At 43.8% G+C, this 20,056-nt stretch overlaps 1 protein-coding gene across 1 annotated transcript in view; it reads right to left on the bottom strand.

Moving 5' to 3' along the window:
• The window catches only part of LOC141094286 (uncharacterized), a 1,055,204-nt gene that overhangs the window by 622,680 nt on the left and 412,468 nt on the right, over positions 1–20,056 (bottom strand). The gene's annotated exons all lie outside the window — the stretch shown is intronic.

The raw sequence follows: 20,056 nt of genomic DNA, 5'->3' as shown, positions 1-20,056 counted from the left end.
CTGGTTCATACAGGTGACAGGATGTTCAGCATTTCGTAGGCCCGAGTCCTGCTGGATGAATGGTGGGGTTAGAACAAGTAGAGGCGGTTTTAGATTGGATGGCTGACAGTGCCTACAATTCCTTCCCTTTGTCTTCCTCCTGGTCTCCTACTGAAAGCGCAGAGTTGGCACCTGCGGACCATGGGCATCTGTCTTATACCTCCCCATCTTACAAATCATGCAATCATTCGGAGTCCCAAGTCATGCAGCAGTCATTTCTGCTTTTTGATGACTCTGCTGGCTGGGGTTTTGTGGGTCGTCCTCCTGATGCTGCCTCACAAGTGGAAGAGTTTCAGTGCAAGGATACCCAATAACTTGTTCATTTGCAGGATGACTATGATAAAAAGTACAAAAAAGATGAAAATGCATGGGGTATTAGTTACTATTTTGGCCAAAGCAGATAAGCTCACAACCCAAACGTCAAGGGTCCCCAGTTATTGTGAGACACCAACACTAAATTCTAGCAGGATGCAGCAGACCTCTTTTTTTGCACTTGTGATCATTTTTGCAGGATGCAGCCAGGCCTCTTTATGTTGGCTTTTTTTTCTGTGTGATGCATATATATATTATATATGTATATAGTGCTGGGCAGCCCGCCTGCTAATACTATGGGCGTCATTAATAGGCTGTTCAGACACTCTGCACCACACTTATCTGTGTGACTGATGTCTTATGAAAGCCTTATTTTTGTGAATTTTTCCCACTAGGCAGCCAGCCCCTCTTTTGCTGGGTTATTGGCTGTCTTCATCGGTGGGTTGCACCTGTGCTTCCCCAGCCTTTATCAATGGAGGTCTGGTGCATCCTGCTAGTGCATCAGTCACGGTTTGGTGAGTCTACCTTTCATATGTTTTTTTTACCCATATTACCTCACCACTGGGTGAGGGTGCTCACTGTACCCCTGTTTTCCTGCCAGTGTGGACAGACTTTCATGTGTCCAGGCTGGACACTACAGAGTGGTCTATTTCTTGAGAGGGAGAAGCCTTTCTGTATCTGTGGCTCCAGATAGAGCCTGAGTGCTGGACATTGCACAGCCTCTGTACCCACAGGCCTGAGAGAGCAGAGCTCTGCTATGGACATTGATGCTGTGTCTGCCTGATGTAAAGACTATTTACCTTTCTGTTGCTGAATTGATGGCTTATAAAGCAAATAAACCCACATGGACATTGGAGAGAATATGCCTCCTGTTTCCTCCTACGCACCTGAGTACAAGCCTTACAATTGGTGGAGAATGCGGGCAACGGTCCAAAAAGCACATGTTGCAGTGCTGGCTAGTCTGAGCCAGAGGAGTGGATGGTCTGGTCATGAGCGAGACTGACCGCGGTCAGTGAGAAGTGGCTACAGGGTGTCTCTGAGGATAAGAGGTATCCAGAGACACTGTAAAGTCGAATGTGTAACGGACAGGAGTCCATGTTACGCTGACCGGGGTCAGTGAAAGACTTTTTTTTCTATAAAACTGAAGGTGTTACGGACATTGTACCGGCTGGTCCACGGAATTTTTTCTTTCCTCTTTCAAGTCAGTTTGCTGTGGCTCGGTGGGGCCACGAAGACTGAAAATGTCTGGAGGTCCGCAGAGCCGTCTAGAGGTTTGCAGAGTCGGTGTGGAGCCTTAAAGCAAGAGGTTCAGCAGCAGGAGCTGCAGTTGTGGCAGCAGATTGCAGCAAGAGGTTCTGCAGCAGCAGGAGCTGCAGTAGCACCCGTAGGAGCCTCACTGTGAGGAAGAGTTGAGGCAGATAGACTGCTGTGCACAGGTGGTGAGGGGCCGGTAGAGGGACATGAGGAGTCCACGGCGTGCACCTAAAAAGGGGTAGAGTCCCAAAAGGGGGCGGTGACCCAAACAGGGATTGTGGCCCAAAAGGGTGTGGAGTCCCAAAAGGGGGCAGCAACCCAACTGGGTGGTGGCCCAAAAAGGGGCGGCGGCGAATGCGCCCATGGACTGTTGACAGGTTCAGTGTTTGAACAGCGCATGTCCAGGATGTTGTACTAACTTTCCATTGACAAGATGTCACAGAGCTGTTATGTGGAAGTTAATGGAGAGTGCGTGACTGGACTTCTGAATTCGGAGAGCCTGGTGAGCACCACACTCCCTGTCTATCTGATTCCCGGAAGGAAGATGGAAGTCCACTGCGTTCATGAGGTCATTAGGGATTATCTGGTGTCCAGGGTAATCATTGAGACGCTCACTATTATTTCCAGCCATGATGTCCCTGTAGTCCCAGACTTGACATTCCCTGTAGTAATAGGCCAGGACTATGTTTTGGGATTTATGGGAGGAAAGGGGAGTGTCTGATTGCTCAGAAGGGAGCCGGAATGACCCTAAGGGAGCCCCACCACAGCAGGTGGCTGTAGTGGTTCTGGGTGGTATGGTGTATAAACTGATGATCGCGACACCTAAGGTCGATAGTCCAGAGTTCCGGGTGACCGGAAGAAAGTGTGGGTCCGACCAACTCGGGGACTTAGTTGGGGTGACCAAACGTGTGACCGTGGGAAACGAGGTAGCTCCAGGAAAGGGGTCCGACACCTGTTTAAGTGCTGACTTGCTATTCCAGGATGACAGGGTGAGTGGGGGTGACTCCAATTCAGACTGTGACTTGAATGCAAGGGAAAGAGAGTGCAGTAAGGGGGAGTTGAGTAAAAATGACAGATCTTCCTCTTGTCGCCGGGGATGCCGGGCCATGGAAAGGTGGGACAGCCTGCACCCTCGGAGAAGAGAGATGATGAGGAAGAGTCAGGGTAAGGTACAGATCAGGTTACGGTCCTTGATAAGGGGTCACTTTATCTCTGACAAATCCCAGCACAGAGGTAGGGGTGGAATTAAAACAGACCTGTAGTAGACCCACATCTGCAATGCCAGGAAAGGGTGAAATGGCTCAGTATGATGAAGGCTCCAGAGTACCTGATGCTGAAGAGCTGGAGTTTTCTGAAGTTACAGAGAGTCAAGAGGCAGTTGAAAATGTGGATGCAGGAACAGGGCGAACTCTGAAGAGGCAGAGTGTGGGTGGGCAAGAGAGCCCATCTGAAAATCTAATTAAAGAACTGATGGTGCCACATGTGCTGGCCAAAAGAGAGCAGGACCATGAGATAGAGCTTCTTAAAGAGACAGTGAAAGAGACAGTCAAGCCAGAAAGGGTCCTGAGACAAGCAATTGAGCACATAGTGGATGAACTGAAGAAGAAAGTTTCTGAGCTCAGAGGTCACCTGTCAGCGTGTCAGAACAAGGCCATATTGAAAGATATGGAGATGCTCAGAGAGGCCCAAGAGAAGCATCAGCAGGAGCTTCTCCAGAGAGAGGATGAGCATTGCTGCCTGGCAGAGGAGCATGATAAAGTTCTCCAAGAGCTCTAGAAAGAAAAGGAGACTAATGCCCAGCCTCAGAAATACACTGATGACCGGGAAATCGAACTGTTGCGCTCTCCCGTTCTGATCGCATTGAAGGAGAGTGAGCTGGAGAGGCTGACCAAAGAAGGGTCCTCCACAGAGGAAGAAATCCAGCAGGGGAAGTGCCACGCAGTTAGCCATACAAAGGACGTCGAGGTCTTGGAAAACTACGCTGATGCTCAGGACCAGGAGGTCCAACAGTATGTTCAAGAAGGTGAGACTTTGAGTTTCAAGTGCATAATAGAGGTACCCGAAGACATGCGAGAAGCTTGTGCCAGTGAGGCTGTGCATGAGGCCTTAGGAAAGGCCGTAGAAGCGTGTAGTGTGTACTGGGCAACAGAGACTCAACAGTTGGTCATAATGTCGACTAGGGAAGTCACAGTGAAACGGGTGGCTATCCTGAGGGATATGCACCTAGAATTCCTCCGCACGAAACAGAGGATCCTCTTGAGGAATAAGGAAGCCGCTCGACGTCTTGACCAGACAAGGAAAGCTCAAAGTCATCGGGGCATTGTAGAAGACATCATTCAAGCTTATCATTCATGATTAGCTGCGGCAACCCCCCCAACCTACTATCTGTTAAATATTATTAGTTATGGATTTATATTAGTTATGGATTTGTATTCTTATTACACTCAGTTCTGTACTGGACATTGCCTTCCACTGACACTGCATGTGCTATTTTAGCAAGTGGTAAATGTCAACTCCTCTACATATGTAAGATTAGCTCATGGTAAAAGGTCAACTTCATATATACAGAGATCACGTGCTTTACGAGACGCATATAATTCATGGCTCACTCTAGAGGTCGCTCTCGCCTTCCTTCACCACCATGAGAAACAGACTTGAGGTGTCATCCTTGCTCGGACACGACATTGAATGGACAGCTGGTATGTAACTTGATATGTGTAACTTCAATAGAAGCTAACAGAGACAGAAGCCATTTGCCATGCGGGATCCCGAAAGAAGGTTACAAGCTTTGCTATGAACAAATGGACAATCTCTTTATAATCATGCACCTATTTTTATGTTTTTCTGTAATAATCTTTTCTTTGATGGAAGAATCCAAATAAACCACTACATTTTTATCTGGTAACCAGTCCTAAGTATTTTACAAGAATACGCATTTTTTTACATTGGAGAGCCAGCCAGATCTGAATTTTTGTACTTTTTTGTGGATTTCCCTCAACTTGCCCAAAAGGGGGAATGAACTTTGCTAACGTCATATGTGCAAGTTATCAGGAACTCCACTACTCACAAGAATCAGACAGAACCTAGAAGTGAGGACTAAGAATTGCCAGATGGATTGAGAAGCACTACAAGTGCCAGACATGCTGAAGGTAGACATGTATAGACAAGAGCCCAGCGTTGTCCATCAAAGGAACTACAAGCTGAGATATTTCAAGGTAAGAAATGGATGTCATTACTTCTTTTTCTAAGCAGAGTAAACTGAAATTTAAGTCTGTAGATGAGTCTAATTTAGCCATTTTATGGCTTAGCTTATATGCAGAATGTGAAGTGGAAAATCTGAAGTTAGATTCTAAGCTTTTCAATAGAGAAAGAGAGAGAGATTAAAAAATATTCTACAAATGGTAGATATATTTCATAGGTCGGTGTCAGAGAAATCCAAAAATGATTGCTGTGCGAAGGAAAATAGTGATGTTCCCGAGATTCACTGTAATGTGGAGAAACAGTTACAAGTAGCAGCAGCCATTCAAGGTGACCTTGCAGACGTGGAACAAGATGGAGAAGTAGGAGGAGACTTCAGAACTGACGTAGATGCCGTACAAGGGAAAGACGGACCACTAAAAATAGACGACTCACAGGCCCAACTCCGAAGTAAAGTAAGGAAAAATTTGTTAAAAATATGCAAAATCATTCCTGCATATGATAACAAAATCCATGTTTGAAGAAACTCTGAGGTTTTTGAGAGCTGTGTTGACAAATTTGATTTAACTAACGAAGAAAAGAATCAGTTGTTCAAAATGTGGGTCCCTGTAAACTTTGCTAGGAGATTATCTTTAAAGTTATCTGGTGAAACACATGAGAACTTAAATGATAAAGACAGATTAAAAATTCTGATTTTTTTGTGCATCAAATGAAAAATCATCCAGATCTTGATATTCTTCAAAAATTAAGGATTGGTCGGAAGGAATGTACCTACACATTCATGTCTATATTTCACCGCTTGTATAGAACAGTCATGGAGAATGTCAAAACAGTCCCTCATAAAGATTTTTGTAAGCAAATTTGGGTTTCTAAATCCTGCATCTCGTGTTATTGCGTCACAAAAAGATTCTTTATTGGAATGTGCGCAATCCCTTGATTTTGCCAGAAAGCATGAAAATCATGAAAGGAGGATAAATTGTGCTAATTTTGTAAAATCAGGCAGAGCAAAACTTTATCAGAAGCCTGTATCAAAGCCTCCAAAACTAAGTAATCAAATCTATGAAGAACGAAGAAAATCACATGTTTGTTTTAAGCCTTATGGAATGATGCAAAGGACCACCGAAAAAAACACAGATTGAGTTAAGAAAAATGATGAGTTTTGATCTTCTTTCTGTAAAAAAGATGGCGGAATTTGACAGACAGAAGCAGGTGGTGAGTGACATCATTGACTTTGAGCTGAAGAGTCCATCGGAGCCGCACAAAGGATCCAGTAATTTCAACATAGCAAGAATATTTCGAGACATTTTTTACAGAGAAATAAGTTTGGGTTCAGGAATTGGCTAAAAATGTAATTATATGTTGTGTAAAAGTGTTATACAATGTAAGTTATATGTAGTTATTTTATAGAGTATAATTCTGTAGTTCTATAGCTTTGTAGATGTCAGAGACACCGCACTACACTTGCTCATAGAGCCAGTGCACGTGTCCTGAGTACAGAAGCAGTGCTAAGAGTTACCTGGGGAGCAGGGCAGCAGAGGTGACAAAGCGTGCTTCAACTAATAGTGTCAGAGAAGCCAGAGAACTCAGATTATGACAAAGCAGAAGTCATGCACGGTACAGACCAGCGAGGTACAGGAGGGATAAACAGATGGGAGGTCAGACAAAGCAAAAGGTCATACACAAGATATCAGTACAGTACCAGGGAGGAGACAGAGCGGATAATCAGGGCCAAGCAGAGATCAAAACCAAACAGACATAGGAGGTACCAGGCAGAATCCAAAGCGATATCCAGGGAACAGACCGAGTCATACACAGAGAATCAAGCAACCAGAACACAGCACTAACACACTCAGGGGTCACCACACAATGCCAAGGGCAAGAGTATAACTGACAGGGATGGGAGCGTCCTGAGGCTATAAGAAGCCTCCCCCAGAACCAGGGAGAGGCCACAATCATAGCCCCAGGTGTGCAGGTAAGCCTGCATCGGGACCACAACCTTTAACCCCAGAAATGCCAGTCATCAGCACTGGTTCCAAACATTAACCCCACGTGTGTGAGTCAAACCCGCACTGAGATCATGACAGTACCAGCCTCTCAACGGGGGGCCTCTGGACCCCCAGGCTTGCCCAGGTACTTAGCATGGAAAGCCCGTACCAGGCGATCAGCATGCATCAACCGGGCCGGTACCCAGGACCTGTCCTCCGGTCCATACCCCTTCCAATGAACCAGGTACTGTACCGACCGCCTTACCAACCTGGAATCTACGATATGACCAACCTCGTACTCCACCTGCCCCTCGACCAAAACAGGAGAAGCAGCAGACTCGGAGTCTCCCCGGACTGCTTCAAAAGGTTTCAGTAGAGATTTGTGGAAGACGTTAGGGATCTTGAAAGAGGGTGGAAGGCACAGCCTATACGCCACTGGATTGATTTTTTCCACAATCTTGTACGGGCCAATGAATTTGGGTCCTAACTTGGCTGACGGAATCTTTAACTTAATGTTTCACGTGGAGAGCCAAACTTTCTCTCCCACCCGTAACATGGGACCAGGTGTTCGTTTCCTGTCCGCGAAAAACTTATACCTGCCTTGAGACCTGGATATACGCCGCTGGACTTCTGCCCATGTATCTTTTAACCGCTGAACAGAGTCCTCAGCCCCCGGGCACCCCGAATCCAGACGAGAAAACTCACCAAAATGAGGACTGAACCCATAGTTAATCAAGAAAGGGGACCTACCAGTGGATTGACTCACCCGACTATTGAAGGCAAATTCAGCCAACGGCAGTGCATCGCACCAGTCACTCTGTCTAGCAGAGGTTAGACACCTGAGGATCTGTTCCAGGGACTGGTTAGTGCGCTCCGTCTGCCCATTGCTCTCAGGATGGTATGCAGACGAAAAGGACAGAGACATACCTAATTTTTTGCAGAAAGCACGCCAAAACTTAGCCACAAACTGCACACCACGATCAGACACCACATTCAGGGGTACCCCATTTAACCGGATCACATGCTGCACAAACAACCTGGACAACGTCTCAGCTGACGGTAGTGCGGACAGGGGTACGAAATGAGCCTGCTTAGAAAACCTGTCCACCACTACCCATACCACTGTATTACCCTTAGATGGAGGGAGATTGGTAACAAAATCCATGGATAAGTGAGTCCATGGCCTTTCGGGCACTGCCAAGGGTATCAGCTCCCCTGCCGGCTGGCTATGAGAGCTTTTAGAACGAGCGCAGACCCCACAACCAGCAATGAATTTTTTTATGTCCGAACCAAGGGTAGGCCACCAAAAGATCCTAGCCACCGCCAGACGTGTGGCTGAAATACCAGGGTGAGCACTCAGCTTGGATTCATGGAACTCCTGCAAGAGTTTCAGGCGAAGTTGCTCTGGGACAAACAACTTCCCCTCCGGCTTGGCCGCCGAGGCCTGCGACTGGGTCCCCTGAATCTCCCGTTCCTATTCAGATGAGACCTCTGCTATCACAACCCCAGGGTGAAGAATGGAGGACGGTGGCTCAGGGGGCAACACCGGCTGAAAACTGCGTGATAAGGCGTCAGCCTTGACATTCTTAGACCCTGGACGAAATGTAATTGTAAACTGAAAACGGGAAAAAAAAGTGACCAACGGGCTTGTCTGGGCGTTAGTCTTTTAGCAGACTCAATGTACGACAAATTTTTGTGATCCGTGATCACCGTAACCGGGTGACTGGCCCCCTCCAAAAAGTGCCTCCATTCTTCAAACGCCAATTTGACCGCAAGAAGCTCTCTATTGCCTACGTCGTAATTTCTTTCCGCAGCAGAGAACTTCTTGGAAAAGAAAGCACATGGCCTGAGGTTGGTTAGAGTGGCAGGCCCTTGGGACAACACCGCCCCCACCCCCACCTCAGAGGCGTCCACTTCCACAACGAATGGTTTGGACGGATCTGGCTACACTAACACAGGAGCAGACATAAAACATTTTTTCAGCGTCGCAAAGGCCTCTTTTGCGAGCGAGGACCAATTTCTCACATCCGCACCTTTGCATGTTAGATCCGTGAGAGGTTTGACCACTTGCGAAAACCCCCGGATAAATTTGCAGTAATAATTGGCGAACCCCAAGAAGCGCTGAAGACCCTTAAGATCTCGGGGTTGCACTCAATCCGCAATGGCCTGCACCTTCTTGGGGTCCATGCGAAAACCCTCACCGGATACAATTAACCCCAAAAAGGACAACTCTTGTACACAGAATACACATTTTTCCAATTTAGCATACAAATGATTTTCTCTCAGCCTTTGGAGCACAGTTCGTACATGTTCCAAATGAGAATACTTGTTGGGGGAATATATCAAAATATCATCTAAGTAGATAACGACAAAACGACCAATGAGATCCGAGAATACCACGTTGATGAAATTCTGAAATATGGCAGGGGCGTTGGTAAGACCAAACGGCATGACTAAATTTTCAAATAGTCCCTCGGTCGTGAGGAACGCGGTTTTCCATTCATCCCCCTCTCGGACCCTTATCAAATTATATGCCCCCCCGAAGGTCCAGTTTAGAAAACCATTTTGCCCCTGATAGTTGGTTACATAAATCGGGAATCAACGGAAGGGGGTACGTATTCCGTACAGTAATTTGATTAAGCTCCCGGAAGTCGAGACAGGGAAGTAACCCGCCATCTTTTTTCTTTACAAAAAAGAAACCTGCCGCCACAGGTGAGACTGAAGGACGTATGTGTCCTTTGCGCAGACTTTCAGTAATGTATTCCTTCATAGCCAAGCGCTCAGGACCGGACAAATTAAACAGACGGGCTTTGGGTAATTTAGCCCCCGGGACCAGCTCAATAGCGCAGTCAAAGGGTCTATGTGGCGGTAACGTCTCGGCCTCGCTTTCGGAGAAAACATCTTCGAAGTCCTTCAGGCATTCCGGAATACCTTCCAGCTCGACAGATGATACAGACACAGATTTAACAGGTTCAACCAGCAGTGCGGATTTATCATACAACTCAAAATCATTAAACCCCCATTGTACAATCTCCCCCGTTTTCCAGTTAATAACTGGGTTATGGTGTTGTAACCAGGGCATGCCCAACACCAACCCTGCAGGTAGATTGTCCAGCACAAAACAACTTATGTTTTCCACATGAGTAGCGCCCACTCTGAGCGAAAACACATCAGACATAAAGCGAACTCCCTCCTTAGTGAGGGGAGATGAGTCAATGGCCATCACCTTGATCGGAAACTTGAGCCTAACTGTCCCTATCTTGCAGTGTGTGACCAATTGGGAGTCAATAAGATTAATAGATGATCCGCAGTCCACGAAGGCTGTAGAGGAAAAAGAACTACCGTCCACAAACAGTTCCACAGGCAGTACTACTTTAGAAAACGAGGAAAATGGTACCTGAGGGTCTGAGCAGCCTCCCCGTTGACTACCCAGACCTAGTCGTTTCCCGCCGACCGGGTTTGAAGATGGGCAATTTGGGCACTCCCTTTTCCAATGTCCCGTTTTACCGCAGTAAAAGCATAACTGCTTGTCCTTCCAGCGTTTCCTCTCCGTATCCTTCAGGGAGAGGGCGCCTACATCCATGGACTCAGGGGCAGTCTCTTTTCCACTGGGGAATAATGGAGTATCCACCTGCATCACCCCTCTGGCCCGCAGCCTGCGGTCCATCCGGACGGCCTGGGTCATGGCGTCCTCGAGAGAGTTAGGTGGGGGATGTAACGCCAAGGCATCCTGCAGCCACTCGGACAAGCCTCTGCGAAAGAGTCCTCGGAGTGCAGCGTCACTCCAAGAGACCTCTGCCGCCCAGCGGCGGAACTCAGAAAAAAACCACTCAGCTGAGTGTTTCCCCTGACAGACACTCATCACCATGTCCTCTGCCAATCGCACTCGGTCAGGTTCATCATAAATGTGCCCGAGGGCCTCAAAGAATGTGTTCACTGACATACGTTCAGGAGCAGAGGAAGACAGTGAGAAAGCCCATGCTTGCAGAGCCCCCCGAAGTAGGGAAATAATGACCCCCACCCTCTGAAACTCATCCCCGGAGGAGCGGGGCCTTAGAGAAAAAAAAAGCTTGCATCCTTCTCTGAAAGACCTGAACTCCTTTTTATCCCCTGAGAAAAGGTCTGGTAATTTGACCGGAGATTCAGGGGACGCTAATGACACATCCCTACCCCCAGAACCAGAAGCCCCTGCATCGACAGCCCCCTGCACAGTAACCACCAACTGTTGCTGGGTCTGGGCCATCGTGCGTTGTTCCACATTGAGCTTATGGAACATTTGGGTCAGGTGCTTGACCTGATCAGCCAAGGCTTGTATGGGATCCATGAGGATAACACACACTTTTTTTTTTTTTTTTTTCAGAAAAAAAAATCAAAAACTGAATTGGTCAGTTATAATGTCAGAGACACCGCACTACACTTGCTCATAGAGCCAGTGCACATGTCCTGAGTACAGAAGCAGTGCTAAGAGTTACCTGGGGAGCAGGGCAGCAGAGGTGACAAAGCGTGCTTCAACTAATAGTGTCAGAGAAGCCAGAGAACTCAGATTATGGCAAAGCAGAAGTCATGCACGGTACAGACCAGCGAGGTACAGGAGGGATAAACAGATGGGAGGTCAGACAAAGCAAAAGGTCATACACAAGATATCAGTACAGTACCAGGGAGGAGACAGAGCGGATAATCAGGGCCAAGCAGAGATCAAAACCAAACAGACATAGACGGTACCAGGCAGAATCCAAAGCGATATCCAGGGAACAGACCGAGTCATACACAGAGAATCAAGCAACCAGAACACAGCACTAACACACTCAGGGGTCACCACACAATGCCAAGGGCAAGAGTATAACTGACAGGGATGGGAGCGTCCTGAGGCTATAAGAAGCCTCCCCCAGAACCAGGGAGAGGCCACAATCATAGCCCCAGGTGTGCAGGTAAGCCTGCATCGGGACCACAACCTTTAACCCCAGAAATGCCAGTCAACAGCACTGGTTCCAAACATTAACCCCACATGTGCGAGTCAAACCCGCACTGAGATCATGACAGTAGAGATACTTATTCATACAGTATATATAGATGTAGAAGTAGAGATTGTAGAACTGCATTTTTTAGTGAAAATTAAAATCTACTCCAGTAATAAAATTTAGAATTATGAATATGATATTAACCTTCTCTTTTATTTTTCCTTTGAATTTTCATTTCAAAGTAGGACTTAATCGGGAAAAAATCTCTTACAAGGATTTATGCCTTTATTTACACAGGAAGTTGCAATAATTGCATGATTTCATATATTTAACACTTAAAAGAAAATAACTAACTGCATTTTAAATGTTCTGTGTGTATGCCTTTACTGCATGGCATGAATGACAACCACAGCATGTGAAATCTGAGCCTTGTTCTAATAATAGGTATACCAGTATACCATGTCCCTGGTTTTAGTGCTGTAATGCCTGCAGCCTTAGGGAAAATAATTTTTAAGGGGGTCTCAACTTTTGCAAATCAAAGGAATTTTTTTCAGGCCTAAAGTTTTAAGTATAGCTAATATAACATATATATTTTTATGTTATGTGTATTTGGGGAATATTCAAAGAAATATTAAGATACTAAATTTAATAGTTTACAATGCGCATTGATAATTAGGGTAATAATTTTTGGGGGGTTATATTCATGAATTCATACCTCCGTATGTGGGGTAATTTGGTTTAAACTTATATGTGACACAGTCTGAGTGACATGACAGATACATGTACGAGCAGCTGCTTAGGAGTAATGTGATACGTTTGATGTATGTGAAGCCTCATGAGGACCATGAAAGAAAGAAAAAAAAAAACTTTGTCTTTATGGGAAATAATGGAAGTCAGTTAAATTTTTAGAATATTAAGATATATAATGAAATATTATCTACACAACATATATTTCTATATTTCTATAGTAAATATTATTTCTTGATTTAGTTAATTGTGGATAAGTGCAATCGCACATCAAAATGGTTTATGAAGAAAATCTACATTTAAATTAATTTTTCCAAAGGATAATTTTATGATATTCAAATTAATTTTAATGGTTACACATCTTCAGAAAAATAATGGTATAAGCAAGTATAAATTCACACAATTTATAAATTAATTCTTTTTCATTTTGGTTTTGATAAATGAATTATTTCATAAAACAATATTTTTTGGTATTAAGGGGGAAATGTGTTTTTGATCCTGACTACATCATCACATTTGATTAATACCTCTTCTTCACACATTTTACTAAAGAAGAAATATAAATAAGGTACAATGGTATAAGTATTGGGTATAATGACATTAAGTATTATAAAGAGTCATTTCTTTACACTAAGAAGAGTATTACATGCAAAGTTGCATAATTTGAATATTTTGGTAATACAAGTTTATGACAATTATGAAATAATCCAGATCATGGAAATATTAAGGGTATATGTTACTGAGGACATAACTACTCTGCATTTGGTATCAACATAAAGGCCTTAATTTTATTCTTATTTTTCATCTTCAATTTTATTATTCTATTTTTATTTGAATTCCTAAATTTTTATTTTTTCTGTCAATCAAAAAAAAAAAAACATCAATATTTAATAGTAATGTCTAGTATAGAATATTGCTTCATTAAATATAGCGATGATATGGTTCCATTAAAAAGGAAAATGTTTCAATTTTGAGTTATATGCAACAATTCTTTCATTCACCATTCACTCACTCATATATTCTTATTTTGGTTCATGGCTATACATTCCTACATATTATTGGTATAATGAATATATTCTATTAATAAAGATGAAAATACTGGTTACATAAAACACACTGACACCTATAGGTTGAAAAAGGTAATTACATCTATGGCATAAAAAATGTTCTATCACATGAAAAAATAAGGTTAATAATGTATTAAATTAGTATTGTTTTCTTATTTCAAACATTGAAATCCATATATGGTACAAATTCTAATAATAATTATATGGATATTACTGGTTGCTATGGTATGCTGTGATGTAGGATAGGAAAATTACCAGATTTGGTATAGAATAGGGAACGAAGACTTCAAGCAAGATACTGAAATTACGTTAATAAAGATTTTTCATATTTCTAAATTGATTCTTACCAGTTGCAAGAAGAAGAATGCGATCCAGAAGTCCCAGAAGGTAACAAAGCTATGATTTCTGAGTAATAGACTGTGTTAATCACAAGTGCAGTATCCACCACTGATAGCCACAAGTGCAGTATCCACCACTGACAGTCACAAGTGCAGTATCCACCACTGACAGTCACAAGTGCAGTATCCACCACTGACAGTCACAAGTGCAGTATCCACCACTGACAGCCACAAGTGCAGTATCCACCACTGACAGTCACAAGTGCAGTATCCACCACTGACAGTCACAAGTGCAGTATCCACCACTGACAGCCACAAGTGCAGTATCCACCACTGACAGCCACAAGTGCAGTATCCACCACTGACAGTCACAAGTGCAGTATCCACCACTGACAGTCACAAGTGCAGTATCCACCACTGACAGTCACAAGTGCAGTATCCACCACTGACAGCCACAAGTGCAGTATCCACCACTGACAGCCACAAGTGCAGTATCCACCACTGACAGCCACAAGTGCAGTATCCACCACTGACGGTTACAAGTGCAGTATCCACCACTGACAGCCACAAGTGCAGTATCCACCACTGACAGTCACAAGTGCAGTATCCACCACTGACAGTCACAAGTGCAGTATCCACCACTGACAGTCACAAGTGCAGTATCCACCACTGACAGTCACAATTAAAGTGTCTAACCTGACAACCAGAGGACGATGATCCTATGATGCTGAGATGAACTGTGTTATCATGTTCTTACCAAGTTCCAGAGGTTTCCTATCACCTGTAAAGCTTCAATGAAAAGCTGGTGAACGAGAAGGTAATTGTCAGGAAGCTACAACCCTGACATGTGTCCGGTGCATAAGGACTAAGGATTGGTGCTATGTTTAGCAAGGAAGAGTCATTTTAACCCTTGCTTTGCTGACCAAAGACGCCACACCTGTTCAAAGACCAGTGCCAATGCAGGATTCCAGAATATCCAAGGCGAGCCAATGTAAGCCCAGGTTTTTAAAGGTGACACTGCACAGATATTAAAGCTGCATTTCATCTATAGACTTTGTTTTCTTATCAACATTTGAATTTATGGACTTTGATTTGATACACGACACATGATTCCTACAACATCTATATGCTATAGAAAAACTGTGTTTTTAAAAGAACCAAGAAGAAGATAGAAGACATCAAAATGAAGACCAGATGACATCAGATGATGATGACTGAACCTGAGATGCTTCAATTTAGACTTGGGGAAGTATAATTATACATATTTTATATGAATATTGTTCACGGCTTACCATAACATGAATTCACATCATTAAGTGCGTATAAAAATAATCTGATATTATTATTATTGATATTAAATTATTTTGTCAAAGAAGAAGAAAGAAGATCTCATTATATTTTGAGGGTTACAATTAATGTCCGTCTCCCTCAAAAGGGGGAATTGTTAAATATTATTAGTTATGGATTTATATTAGTTATGGATTTGTATTCTTATTACACTCAGTTCTGTAATGGACATTGCCTTTCAATGACACTGCATGTGCTATTTTAGCAAGTGGTAAATGTCAACTCCTCTACATATGTAAGATTAGCTCATGGTAAAAAGTCAGCTCCATATATACAGAGATCACGTGCTTTACGAGACAATCATGGCTCACTCTAGAGGTCGCTCTCGCCTTCCTTCACCACCATGAGAGACAGACTTGAGGCGTCATCCTTGCTCGGACACGACATTGAATGGACAGCTGGTATGTAACTTGATATGTGTAACTTCAATAGAAGCTAACAGAGACAGAAGCAATTTGCCATGCGGGATCCCGAAAGAAGGTTACAAGCTTTGCTATGAACAAATGGACAATCTCTTTATAATCATGCACCTATTTTTATGTTTTTGCACCTATTTTTATGTTTTTTTGTAATAATCTTTTCTTTGATGGAAGAATCCAAATAAACCATTACATTTTAATCTGGTAACCAGTCCTAAGTATTTTACAAGAATACGCATTTTTTTACACTATCTCCTTCCCCACCATCCTGTAGCATGTAAGCCCGAAAGGGCAGGGTCCTCTCTGCCCTCTATATCAGTCTGTGATTGTTAGTTTGTTTACTGTAAGTGATATCTGTAATTTGTATGTAACCCCTTCTCATGTACAGCACCATGGAACCAATGGTGCTTTATAAATAAATAAATAATAATAATAATTCAAGCACCCAGAGGACTGGTGAGGAGGGTCATCGAAAGACTTGGTAAAGTGATGCAGGAGATGGTGAATAGGTCCGGTGTGATGAGAGTGAGGATTCCAGCTGATGACGAAGCCCAGGTCATGGGTGAAGATGGGATGGTTCCATTCCTCGTTGTCGGATCCATGGAGAACCTTGAAAATATCCAGATGCTCCTGGGATTATCGTGTGGCGTATCTGAAAGAAGTAGAGCAGCTAAAACTTGAGAGGGAGCAGATCAACAGAGAGCTGCAGGAAATGGGAAGATGGCTGCCACCTTCAACTCGTGGTAGAATCATAGAATCGTAGAGTTGGAAGGGACCTCCTGGGCCATCTGGTCCAACCCCCTGCTCAAAGCAGGATTCGCTAAATCATCCCAGTCAGATGTCTGTCCAGCCTCTGTTTGAAGACTTCCATTGAAGGAGAACTCACCACTTCTCGTGGCAGCCTGTTCCACTCATTGATCACACTAACTGTCAAAAAGTTTTTTCTAATATCTAATCTGTATCTCCTCCCATTCAGTTTCATCCCATTGCTTCTAGTCTTTCCTTGTGCAAATGAGAATAAAGTTGATCCTTCTACAATGTGACAGCCCTTTAGATATTTGTAGACAGCTATTAAGTCTCCTCTCAGTCTTCTCTTTTGCAAACTAAACATTCCCAAATCCTGCAACCTTTCCTCATAAGACAGGGTTTGCAGAACGGTCACCATTCTGGTTGCTCTTTTCTGAACTTGCTCCAGTTTGTTGATGTCTTTTTTAAAATGTGGTGCCCAAAACTGGACACAATATTCCAGATGAGGTCTGACCAAAGAGGAGTAGAGGGAAATAATGACTTCACGTGATCTAGACTGTATGCTTCTGTTAATACATCCTAGAATTGCATTTGCCTTTTTTGCTGCTGCATCACACTGTTGACTCATATTCAGTCTGTGATCTATTAGTATACCCAAGTCTTTTTCACATGTGCTGTCACTTAGCCCTATTCCTCCCATTCCTTATATGCTTTTTTCATTTTTATTGCCCAGATGTAGTACTTTGCATTTCTCCCTGTTAAAAACCATTCTGTTAGTTGCTGCCCACTTCTCCAGTTTATTTATATCTTTTTGAATCCTCTCTCTCTTCTCTAGTATTAGCTATCCCTCCTAGCTTTGTGTCATCAGCAAATTTAATCAGTTTACCCTCAATTCCTTCATCTAAATCGTTGATAAAGATGTTGAACAATACAGGGCCCAGGACAGAGCCCTGTGGTACCCCACTTGAGACATTCTTCCAACTGGATGTGCAGCCATTTACGACCACTCTTTGGGTCCGATCACTAAGCTAGTTATGAATCCACCTAACAGTTGCCTTGTCCATTCCATACTTAGTCATTTTTTCAATAAGGATTGTATGAGAGACTTTGTCAAATGCTTTGCTGAAGTCAAGATATACTATATCTACAGCATTTCCTTGATCCACCCAGTCAGTGATTCCGTCATAGAAGGAAATTAAGTTAGTCTGACATGACTTATTAGTTACAAACCCATGCTGACTCTGTTTAATCACTTCATTCTTATCCAGGTACTGACATACATGTTGTTTAATAATTTGTTCAAAGATCTTTCCTGGTATAGAAGTCAGACTCACCGGCCTATAGTTGCCTGGGTCCACCTTCTTCCCCTTTTTGAAGATAGGAACAACATTTGCGAAGAGTTTCGCTTAAGAGTGGAAGTCCTCAAGCTGGACCTAATAGAGGACATAGGGACAGATGGAAGGACTGCTCTCCGGGCAATAAAGACCATGGGAGAAATGGCCAGCAGAGAGATAAGAGAAGGTGGCCTGATGGAAGAGGTAGAAGCAGTGATGCCTCAGTTAGCTCAGGGCTGAGTGACCTAAGCGGGAGACCCTGTAGTGGATGAAATTACAAAGAGTCAGACCAGACAGGACACATGGGTGCAAGGGAATTATGCCTACATACTAACCGATGGGGGAGGAGAAGGCCTAACAGATTTTTGACGCTGAAACATGAGGTGACAGTCTGATAGCACATTGTTCACAGACAGGGATGTGGTGACAGTGACGGACTATGTCTCAGGAGCTGACACTCAAAACCAATTGGGAAGGCCCTCTCAATGGGCAAGGTAATATGGATGCCCTGTCTCGAGGCTCTCGGTTTAGGACGTGTTCAACCCCACAGGTTTGAACAGAGGGGGGGAATATGTGGTGAGACTGGAAGTCGCATGGTTAATGGGAGGTATATGTCACAGGGATGGATGCTCCCTGCGAGGCACCTGGGTCCGGGTTGCGGGTAGCTATGAGAGATGGGAGGGTCTGGCTACCAATATTACCTCACCTCTGGGTGAGGGTGGCCACTGTACCCATTTTCCTTCAGGACTTGCAGGTGTTTGAGGATCTGCAGTGAGGTCATGATCATGTGACCAGCCCATGTGATCCATACCTCACCTGTGGGTGTGGTTACAAGCTATGCAATTGAGGTGTGTTAAGCACATGGGAGTGTTTGGGAGTCTGCCAGTGTGGACATATTTCCATGTGTCCAGGCTGGACATTACAGAGTGGTCTGTGTCTTGAGAGGGAGAAGCCTTCCTGTGTCTGTGGCTCCAGATAGAGCCTGAGTGCTGGACATTGCACAGCCTGTGTACCCAAAGGCCTGGGAGAGCAGAGCTCTGCTATAGACATTTATACTGTGTCTGCCTGATGTAAAGACTGTTTACCTTTTTGTTGCTGACTTGATGGTTTATGAAGCAAATAAACCCACATGGACGTTGGAGAGAATGTGCCTCCTGTTTCCTCCTATGCACCTGAGTGAGTACAATCCTTACAAGAGATTGAGGAGAATTCTTTGCTAAAATTTAGAAGTGTATTTTTTCTGTTCAGGAAATTTCATTCCTGGGATCATTTTATCAGCTGATGGGTGTAAGATGGATCCTGGGAAGGTGAAGCCATAATAGATTGGGTCCAACCTAGTGAACTGAAAGCATTGAAATGTTTTGTAGGATTCACCAACTATTATAGGAAATTCATTAGGGATTTTCTCAGATTGCTGAACCTCTTACTGACCTCACACATAAGGGGGCAGATATTCAAGATTTGGCCACCGGATGCTATCAGGGCTTTTAAAGATTAAAAAAAATGTTTTATGTCTGCTCCTGTTCTAATCGAACACGATCTCCAAGAACCATTCATTGTGGAGGTGGATACTTCGGAGGTTGGGGTTGGGGCAGTTATCTCAGGGTTCCAAAACTCTGACCAATTTGCGGCCATGTGCTTATTTCTCAGAACAATTTTCATTTGTTGAAAGAAATGATGCTGCTGGAAATTGTGAGTTACTCGCCAATGATTAATCTTGATTTGTCATTGAAATTGGCTGATGCCTTTGCTGTGGCTTGTGAAGAAGAAAGAAGAAAAGAAAGACGGAGAAGACATCGTCGTCGCTATTGGCAACACCCCACTCAAGTCCGAGAGAGCCGTGGAGCCTACCACTCTTTGTATACAGAGCTGCATGAAAACCAGGAAAAGTTTTTTGAACAGAGCTTCCATGACTTGCTGCTACATGTCCGAGGATTAATCATCAGGCAGGACACACAGCTACGTTGAGTAATTCCTGCTGAGGAATGTCTGTTGGTGACCGTGAGGTACGTAATTTTGAAAAAGAAACACCTGTCATTAATATGATTGTAGTAAAAGTCATGTACTGATTTTTTTTTTTCCCATTTTCTGTTCAGCAGATTCCTGGCTACCGGAGAGACCTTATCTCTACATTTTCAATTCTGGATTGAAGTGTCCACGCTTTCTGTGATTGTTGGAGACACCTGCCATGCTTTATATGACGTTTTGCATGAAAAATTCCTCCCCCCACAACTGAGCGCTGGCTGAAAAATGCTACAAAATTCCAGGACATTTGTAATTTTCCAAACTGTTTGGGGGCTGTGGACAGCAA

Source organism: Dendrobates tinctorius, unplaced genomic scaffold, assembly GCF_039654945.1.
Source record: "Dendrobates tinctorius isolate UK_male_01 unplaced genomic scaffold, ASM3965494v1 ptg000063l, whole genome shotgun sequence".
Taxonomy (NCBI): Eukaryota; Metazoa; Chordata; class Amphibia; order Anura; family Dendrobatidae; genus Dendrobates; species Dendrobates tinctorius.
The sequence above is the reverse complement of the archived record's forward strand: the minus strand, read 5'-3'. Positions and strand labels throughout refer to the sequence as shown.